This window comes from Tupaia chinensis, unplaced genomic scaffold, assembly GCF_000334495.1.
Source record: "Tupaia chinensis unplaced genomic scaffold, TupChi_1.0 Scaffold146445_1, whole genome shotgun sequence".
NCBI lineage: Eukaryota > Metazoa > Chordata > Mammalia > Scandentia > Tupaiidae > Tupaia > Tupaia belangeri.
The window spans coordinates 2,696,983-2,705,845 of NW_006206301.1; positions in this window are offsets into that span (position 1 = coordinate 2,696,983).

Sequence of the window (8,863 nt, forward strand, 5' to 3'; positions counted from 1 at the left end):
TGTTTTGTTTTGGTTTGTTTTTTGTCAATTAAAAGTAATATTTATTGATTAGGGCCAGTAGGTGATTAAGAGATTAAGGTGGCTGGAACCCCCATGGCCAATTTTGTGTTGTGAGCCTGGACTGGCAGCTTGAAAATCCTGTGGGGTGCATGTACATGCATGCCCCAAATCCTGAGAGGGTAATGGAGAAGGGACTGCTGTGTGGCCATCACCCCTGAGGGGGCGGGATTCTCACTTTCCCTCTCTCTGCTCTCTCTCTCCCTGGCAAGTGCACATGCCTTATAGCAAACAAACAGTAATATTGGTCATCATATTCACCAAAGATAGAGATAGCTCTTATAAATAACTATGATAAAAGGCTGAATAATAATAGTAAATACTACATTTATCTTATAAAATGATGTAACTTAATTTTTCCTGATGTTTATGTTTTTTTTTTCTTTTTTTTTAGAGAGGTTTTTGCTATAGGGCATGTGCGCTCACCAGACAGACAGAGAGAGACAGAGAGACAGAAAGCGAGAAATCACCCCCCCCAGGGGGGATGGCCACACCGCAATCCCTTCTCCTCCATTCTCCTCTCGATATCTTGGGCACGCATGCACACGCGCCCAGCGTGAGTTTAAGCCACCGGATCCAGGACTCAAACCGCGGTCGACTACATGGGAGTCCAGCGACATAGCCATTACGCTAACTGCTGGTCCCCTGATGTTTATGTTTAAAAAAATCTTTTTTCCCTATTTCTCTGGATCTTTATGCCCTTCCCAACCAGTTTTCTATGAAATACTTGGAATCACATGACTTCTTCAGGGTGACTGCCAAAGGGCCTAAAGACTGGAACAATAAAGTAGTTGATGCTGGGACAGTGTACACTGCCTTGCTCTGTTTATTCTGTCTGGAAGGTCAGCAGGCTGCTCACTGAAGGCTATTCTTGGAATTGGGTGCTGACTTGATGGTGCCATCTGCTTTTAAGCAATCATGTGATTCAGACAAATCAAAATAATGGAGAGACTTCCTGAAGGGATGAATGAAGACAGCAAGGTCAGAGACAGGCGGCCTGCAGGCCTATGACTCAGCCCCTGCTGGGTTCCCAGGCTCTCCTGGCCTGCTTCCTGCTGTTGCAGCTTTGGAACCCACCTGCGGCTGAGGCTGCTTCCTGGCTCTGACCAGTAACACTTTAATCAGATTATCACGGAGCAACATCAACCCCAGTGGTTCTCAAGCATGACTAGCATTTACAAAAAAACGCCAACCCCTGTGAGCCACTCTAGATCTTCTTCATCGGAACTGCCAGGGACAAGGGCTGGGAACATGTATTTTTAAAATTCCTTCCAGGTGATTGTGACTCAAGACTAAGGCTCAGCAAGTAAGGACAAATGATCTGGCGTGATGATTCTCAAAATGTGATCTTCAGACCAGATTGCGTCACCATCACTTGACAGCCTGGAAATGGAAATGTGTGGGCTCATCCCAGGCTTCTTGAATCAGAAATTCTGAGAAAGGGCCTAGTATTCTGTGTTTAACAAGTTCTTCAGGGTCAGCAAGTGATATAGATGTTAAGGCTGCTGGATCCCACATGACCAACTGGGTGGTTCAAATCCAGGTGAATCACTTAAATGTCTGATAAAATTTGAGAAGACCCATACTTTACCATAATCCTGGGATTTAGCATCAGTTCAACTTGGTTTGAGTCTAAAATGTGCACTGGTTTTGATTATTTTGTTTTTATATTTTTAGAGAAAATTTTGCTATAGATTGCATGTGCTTGCCAAAGAGACAGAGAGATAGAGAGACAGGGAACAAGAAATCACCCCCCACCACCTAGGGGATGGCCATGCCACAATCTCTTCTCCTCCATTCTCCTCTCTGGAGTTTGGGCATACGTGCATAAGCACCCGGCATGAGTTTTAAGTCACCAGGTCCAGGACTCAAACCACAATCAACTACGTAGGAGTCCAGTGACATAACCATTATGCCATCTGCTGCTCCTGCACTGGTTTCGATCATTAACAAGTGCCTACTTTTGAGACCCTATGCTCAGATAGCAAACTGATTCTCATCACTAACTTTCTGTACCACTCCTTTGGCCTTCATCCTTGCATAGCAATACCTATGAGGCTCAGACTATATATTGTGTGTTCTAGACAGTTTTCTTTCCTAAAAAAAAGCTAGCACTTTACCCTTGGCCTTTAACTTGGGGGTCTTGTTAGCTGCCACAGATTTCCCTCGTGCTTGCAACCAAGAGGTATTTGGTATTTTAAGAACTGCCTTCCAAAAGTCTCCTGTACATTATTCTAGGTATCTCCAATGCTAACTGGTGCTGGGATTTCCACCTATCGTCACTATAATCTCCATTGTATTTTCATACTTGCCAGATTCAACCATGCCTGGAAATTCCAGAGAAGACAGTATGTAGAGAACTCACTACCCAATCAATAGTTCAACAAAAAGAGCAGCACTTCATGGGTTCAATGTTAAAAAAAAAAAAAGGTTTTAACTGGATCTAATTTCAGAGGTAATTGCTAGGAGTCACTAGAGGACAGGGAAGAAAGCTAGAATGGTATACAATTCCTTCTGTGGTCAGCCTGGTTTTACTTTTGTGTTAGTGAAATCTCAGAATCAAGACCCTACTGATTCTGTAAAGACCATTTGCTGATGATATTACAAGGGAAAATATAAACTTTCTCTGGTGTTATTGACCTTGACCTTCTTCTCTTGAGGAAAGGGAATGGGGTGAATTGCTGAAGGTTAAAAATCAGCAGAACTTACTTCTTGCAAATGTTCCTGGGGAGCCTGTAAGGGATTGTGGAGCTTTTTGCTTTTCAAGGGACAACACTGGCACTTACCTTGGGGCATCCTGCCCAGTGTCATCTTCAGAAACACCATCCGAAGGCACCATAGTCTTCACGAATAGAAGCATAGCACCTAGGTGACTCGAGAGCCGCTGAAGCAACTCCACAATGACCTAAAAGTTAAAGCCAACGTGGTGAAGGACATGGGAAAAGTTTATGGGATTTGATGCCTCTGAGTCATTGAAAGAGCTCTGGATGGGGCCAGGAGCTCCCATGAGTCTCTAGGTGAAGGTAGGTCATGCATAATCAATACACCATTCTTACGAGTCTCCAGGTGGTGGTAGGTCATGCATAATCAATACACCATTCTTTGGGCATGCTGAGTGTGTTCAAGGTGCAGTGACCTAGGAAGACAAGCATTTGGACCACTAATCCACCACAGTTTACCAATGCACCTATTTCTAACTTTCATGTGTCTTAGTGGTTTTAATCTCCCCTTTGAAAAATTCTAATCTTATTGCTGCTGAACTAAGAAGAGAAAGGATTTTCCCACATTTTGAGCAGGATAGACAGAAGATGAGTGTCTTTCACAACATCAGTGACTAAAACAGTTGCAAAACCTGGAAAAACAGGAGAGGTGTGGAGGAAGGGAAGAGAGGCTATATGAGGACATTGACCCCTTGCTGCTGTGAAAATAGCACCCTGCCCTCTAAGGAGAGCTGAGTTGGCTTCAGTGTCAGTTACAGGAAGAATGTCCACTGCTCTAGCGAAAGACTGACGGAATATTCTGACATTTTCTCCAATGTAAGACATTCAAGCTTAAAGTTTTGACACTTTAAAATCTAAAAATTGCAACGAAATATCCAGTAGTAAAAAATTGTCATAAAAGGCAGAGACCTTCCATATTGGCTTGGTGATCATGCATGCACTTTATGAAACTAATTAGCTTCAGGCTAGGTAGTCTGTGAGTAATTTATTCTTTCATATTAATATCAACTGTGAAATCTACAGTGAATGACAACATTCCAGGAACAATTGCATTTGATAGTTCTTCAGCAGGTTGGGGCAATGTGGAGTTAGCTGTCGTAAGAGAATACATCATCTCACGCTATTTTAATGGTGGCTTCACTGGGAGGAAGCACAAGGCAGAAAATGAGGTTAGTGTCTGGGCTCTGGTTCAAGTCGAAGTGAAGATAATAACCAAGTCCTTTTATGAAATTAATTTGAGAAACTGTTGGTAACAAATAAAAAGTTATGTTTCAGAGATGCATAAAAACAAGAACTAACAATTTTGAAAAGCAGTGAGATTCTTCCCATTCATTCACCTGCTCATGTACAGTAGTATAGACACACTGATCATAAATAGAAAAAATTGTTTGATAAGTGGCTGGAATGGGGACAGCCTCTGGCCTGCTGGTTAAAGCAGCTCAATCCCACATGGTCAACTGTGTGGTTCAAGTCCCAGACCAGGTGACTTGAGAAGTAAGATAGGTGCATGCGTGTGCATGGCCAAAATCCCAAAAGGAGGAAGAGATGGAGGAGAAGGGATTACAGCATGATCATGCCCCGTGTTGGGAGGGGGACTTCTTTCTCTTTCTCCCTTTCTCTGATGAGTGTACCTGCCCTTTGGCAAATTTTAAAAAAAGGTTAAAAAACTTTAAAAAATCAACGGCTAGACTGAAGAACATCTAATTGTTATTTGTCATTGTCTCAGATGGTGGGGCTATGGATAATTTCTTTCTTTCTACCTTTCAATAATTTCAGTGTATCCGAAATTTTTCTATCGTTAGATGAATAAAGTCTATCTTTGAAAATGAGGTATATTCAATAAAACTTGTAAGACTGATAAGATATGATCACTAATATCAGAAATTATTGTGAAGTGTCCTCCCAGTGGTGATACCAGGCAGAAAATAAAGCATCAAAGCAGTTTTTGGAAAAAAGGAGACAGTAGTACAGTGTGGATAGCCAGTAGAACAGTCAGTGTAAAGTGTACAGTAGAAAATTAGACAAGCAGATCTAGAGCACAAGAAGTAAAGATCCGGATGAGAGAGAAAGAAAGATTTGCTGATCTGGAGTAAACAAGGTCACTTCAGGTTACAGTGTAAAATAGGAGCAGGTGCAGAGCTACGGGAAAAACCAACATGTAAGGAGCCATTAGAATAATAACATTATCCCAATTAGATTCCTAGGGCTGTTGTAACGAATCATCACTAACTGGATGGCTCAGAATAACAGCAATGTATTCTCTTGAGGTTCTGGAGGCCAGAAATCTGAAAACAAAATGTTGGCAAGGACCAGCTCCCTCTGAAGGTTCTAGAAGACTTTTTTCTCACCTCTTCCTGTTTCTGGTAGCTCCCAGCCACGCCAATCCCTGCCATTCCAATCTCTGCCTCCATTCAAATCTTTACATCACCTTCTCCTCTTCTGTCTCTTGTAAGGCAACTTCTCACTGAATTTAGGGGGTTTACCTGGATAATCAAAGACCTCACCTCAAGGTTTTTAATTAATCTACCTTTGCAAAGACTCATTTTCCAAATAAGATCACATTTCCAGGATCTCCCCATTAGGATGTGGACATATTTTTTGAGAGTGACCATGCGATTGGTCACTGGTAGTAGTAAAAACTAGGGAACCTGATGATGGTACAGTGATAACACAACTGCACTCACATGGGGAAGGGCCTGGATTTGGAACCCTGAAGCTTCTTAAGCATGCCAAGCGCATGTGCGCCCCAAATCCTGGCTGGCTGATACTGGAGGTGGATCATGGCATGAAGACCCTGCCATGGTCTCTGTCTCTCTCTCATGGAAGAAATAAATAAACTCATTTAAAAATTGGGAGAACAGGATCTAAGGGTGGATCTGCTAGTTACAAATCCTTCAGTTTAAAAAGAGAGAGAGAAGCCTGCTTAATTTTGTGTAATATACCTTTCTCCAAAAGCATTTGGCACTTTTTTCTCCCTGTGAAAATACTAACATTAAGAACACCCAATTCCAGCCCTCATAAAGTCTGGTGAAAGAGAAATACGTAATCAAAATAATTGTAGTGCACTGTTTGTGCTAAGACAGAAAAATATTCTAACTATGGTGGAAGCTCAGTGAGAAGTAAAAGTAATTTTCTGCAGGTTCAAAGGTGAAAACTGATTTAAAAATAAGAAGGGTGGGAGGCGTAATTCCAAGGATGGGTTCATGACCAATGGCTTAGAGGCAGGGAGGTGCTTACAGAGTACGTCAGAGCAGTGCATGGCTGAGTACTATAGGGGAAGGTCCAGGCAGAAGTGAACAAGAGGCTCATCTTCAGTAGAATAATACCTAGACACTTTGCAAAGTTTAACCACCCAGGTACCACTATTCTTGTCTCCACCAACTAATTTTGACCAAGTGTCAAGAATCTTCTCCTTATTCTTTTAAATTCTAGATTTGGTGGCTGAATGTTTCCTCTTGGATATGGCCCTCCTGGAATAAATCTGGGGACTCACAAATTTTACCACAAATCAAAGCTGTTCCTCAGCTCCAGGGCTAACTGCGAACCATGTTTGCCCTTACAGATGGAATCTGTCCTCACAAATTGGTGTTCTAAACTTTTTACCAAGAGCCTAATAAACTGATCATTTATTTTTTAAAAAGGAAAAAAGGAGAGAACAAGAACCTAATAAACTGACCATATATTTTTTTAAAAAGGAAAAAAGGAGAGAACAAGAGGCTGTGGGGAAGACTGACACTGCCAATAAGAAATCTTTTTTTAAAAATCTTCCATTAAAAAAAAAAAAAACAAGACTGGGACAGACAGCAGAGCATGAAAGGCGTGTTTTCCATTCTAATCTATGTGTAGAAAACTAAAGGAAGTAACGAAAGGGAGAGCAAAGGGATTTTTTAAAGTACATAGAGAGGGACAAAACTGGATGCTGTTTTAGAAAAATTACTTTGTGGGGAGGAGTGGTTTAAACAGAAAGGAAGAGCAAAGGGATTTTTTTAAAGTGCATAGAGAGGGACAAAACTGGATGTTGTTTTAGGAAAATTACTTTGTGGGGAGGAGTGGTTTAAACAGACACTAGAGTCTGAGAGACCAGTCACTATAAATTTAATGCAGAATTTTTCAGAACGAATCCATTCATAACTAGTCCAGTGAGATGCTGTATAAAAAGATCTGTAGTTGGGAACCAGCAGTTAGCGTAATGGCTATGTCGCTGGACTCCCACGTAGTCGACCGCGGTTCGCGTCTCGGACCCGGTGGCTTAAAACTCACGCTGGGCGCGTGTGCGTGCGTGCCCAAGATCCCGGGAGGAGAATGGAGGAGAAGGGATTGCGGCGTGACCATCCCCCTGGGGGGTGATTTCTCGCTTTCTGTCTCTATGTCTCTCTCTGTCTGTCTGGCGAGCGCACGCGCCCTATAGTGAAAAAAAAAAAAAAAAAAAAAAAAAAAAACCTCTCCAAAAAAAAAAAAAAAGATCTGTAGTCGAATAAGTTAAAATTGGTAAAGGCTATGAGAAGTACTGTTTTTTTTATTAGTAGTAGTAGTAGGCCTGATTAATTCTATGTACTTTTTTCCAAATGCATTTAATATTCACTTCTCACAGTGTTAAAGGACAGCCTTCCATTATTTCTCTTCTTTTTTTTTCAAATTAATGAACAACTTTATTTTTCACATTTGAAGGTTGACGAAAAATGATTAACTCACCCTATGAAGGAAAACCCAACATTTCAATCAAAGAGAATGGTTAACTGTATATATACTCATTACATACTATTTAAGTTTTCTAAAACACAATTTGAAAACATTCAACATGAATTTTTTAATTCCTGTACAATGGATTTAAGGTCAAGTATACACATTACATAGATGAGGGCCAGATCACAAATGACCATCATCTTCCTCGTCCTCATCTTCATGTTTTCTCTTCAACGCGTTGATGATTCACTGGTATCATTTTGTGATGGCACCATATTAGTGGTAGTGAACGGGCCAGCAGATGGTGCAGAGGTTAAGACAGCTGGATGCCACATAGCCGACTATTTGGTTCGAGTCCTAAACCTGGCGGCTTGAAAATCACTTCAGGCATGTGTACGAGCATCCCCACAATCCGAAAGGAGAATGGGGGAGAAGGGGTTGTGACATGGCCAACCTCCCTATGGGGTGATTTCTCACTTCTGCCCCACCCCACCCATTCTCTCTTTCTGGCAAGCTCCTGAGCCCTATCTCGAACTTCAAAAATAAAAAGAAAGTTGCCTTTTTTTCCTAATTACTTTCAAAACTGGACTATTTCCCACTATTTCACATAGTGTTTAAAAGGTTTCTGGGCTTCTAAAACAAAACAAAATGAAACAAAAAAATGAGTATAGAAATTTTTGTCAATCAGGTGATCAGTCAGGAACACTCATTCTCACCCCTTATTCCTTAACTCCATCTTCAAGTTAACAGGACAAGTCTATCCAAATGGAAATCCCTAGAAATAAATTTCTAGGCCCGCTCTCTATCTGAATGCAGCCCACTCTCATGCATGAGTTTGTTTCTCTATTTTGTGTGCACAATTAGTAAGACACTAAATATCTCACATTCCGCAGGAGATTGAAAGGTCATGAGCATTTTATGGCTCTTCCTGCATTAATTAAAGACTTGATCATATTCTCTTCTCTGAACATAAATTACTCAGTGAGAGTATTTATGGATTTTTTAAAGCATTATTTTATTTAACTTTATTTATGTATTTGAATTTGACCAGAGAAGGTGAGAGGGAGAGAGAGAGAAATCAAACCTCCAGGTCCGGTACTTGAACTGCAGTCAGACATATGGGAATCCAGCACCCTTAACCACCATGCCATCTGCTGGTTCCTGTATTTATATTTTTATTAGAATGACACTAATTTTTGGGGACCAGCAGTTAGCGCAATGGCTATGTCGCTGGACTCCCATGTAGTCGACCGCGGTTTGAGTCACGGACCTGGTGGCTTAAATGCACGCTGGGTGCGTGTGCATGCGTGCTCAAGATCCCGAGAGGAGAATGGAGGAGAAGGGATTGCGGCGTGGCCATCCCCTCTGGGGGGTGATTTCTCACTTTCTGTCTCTCTGTCTTT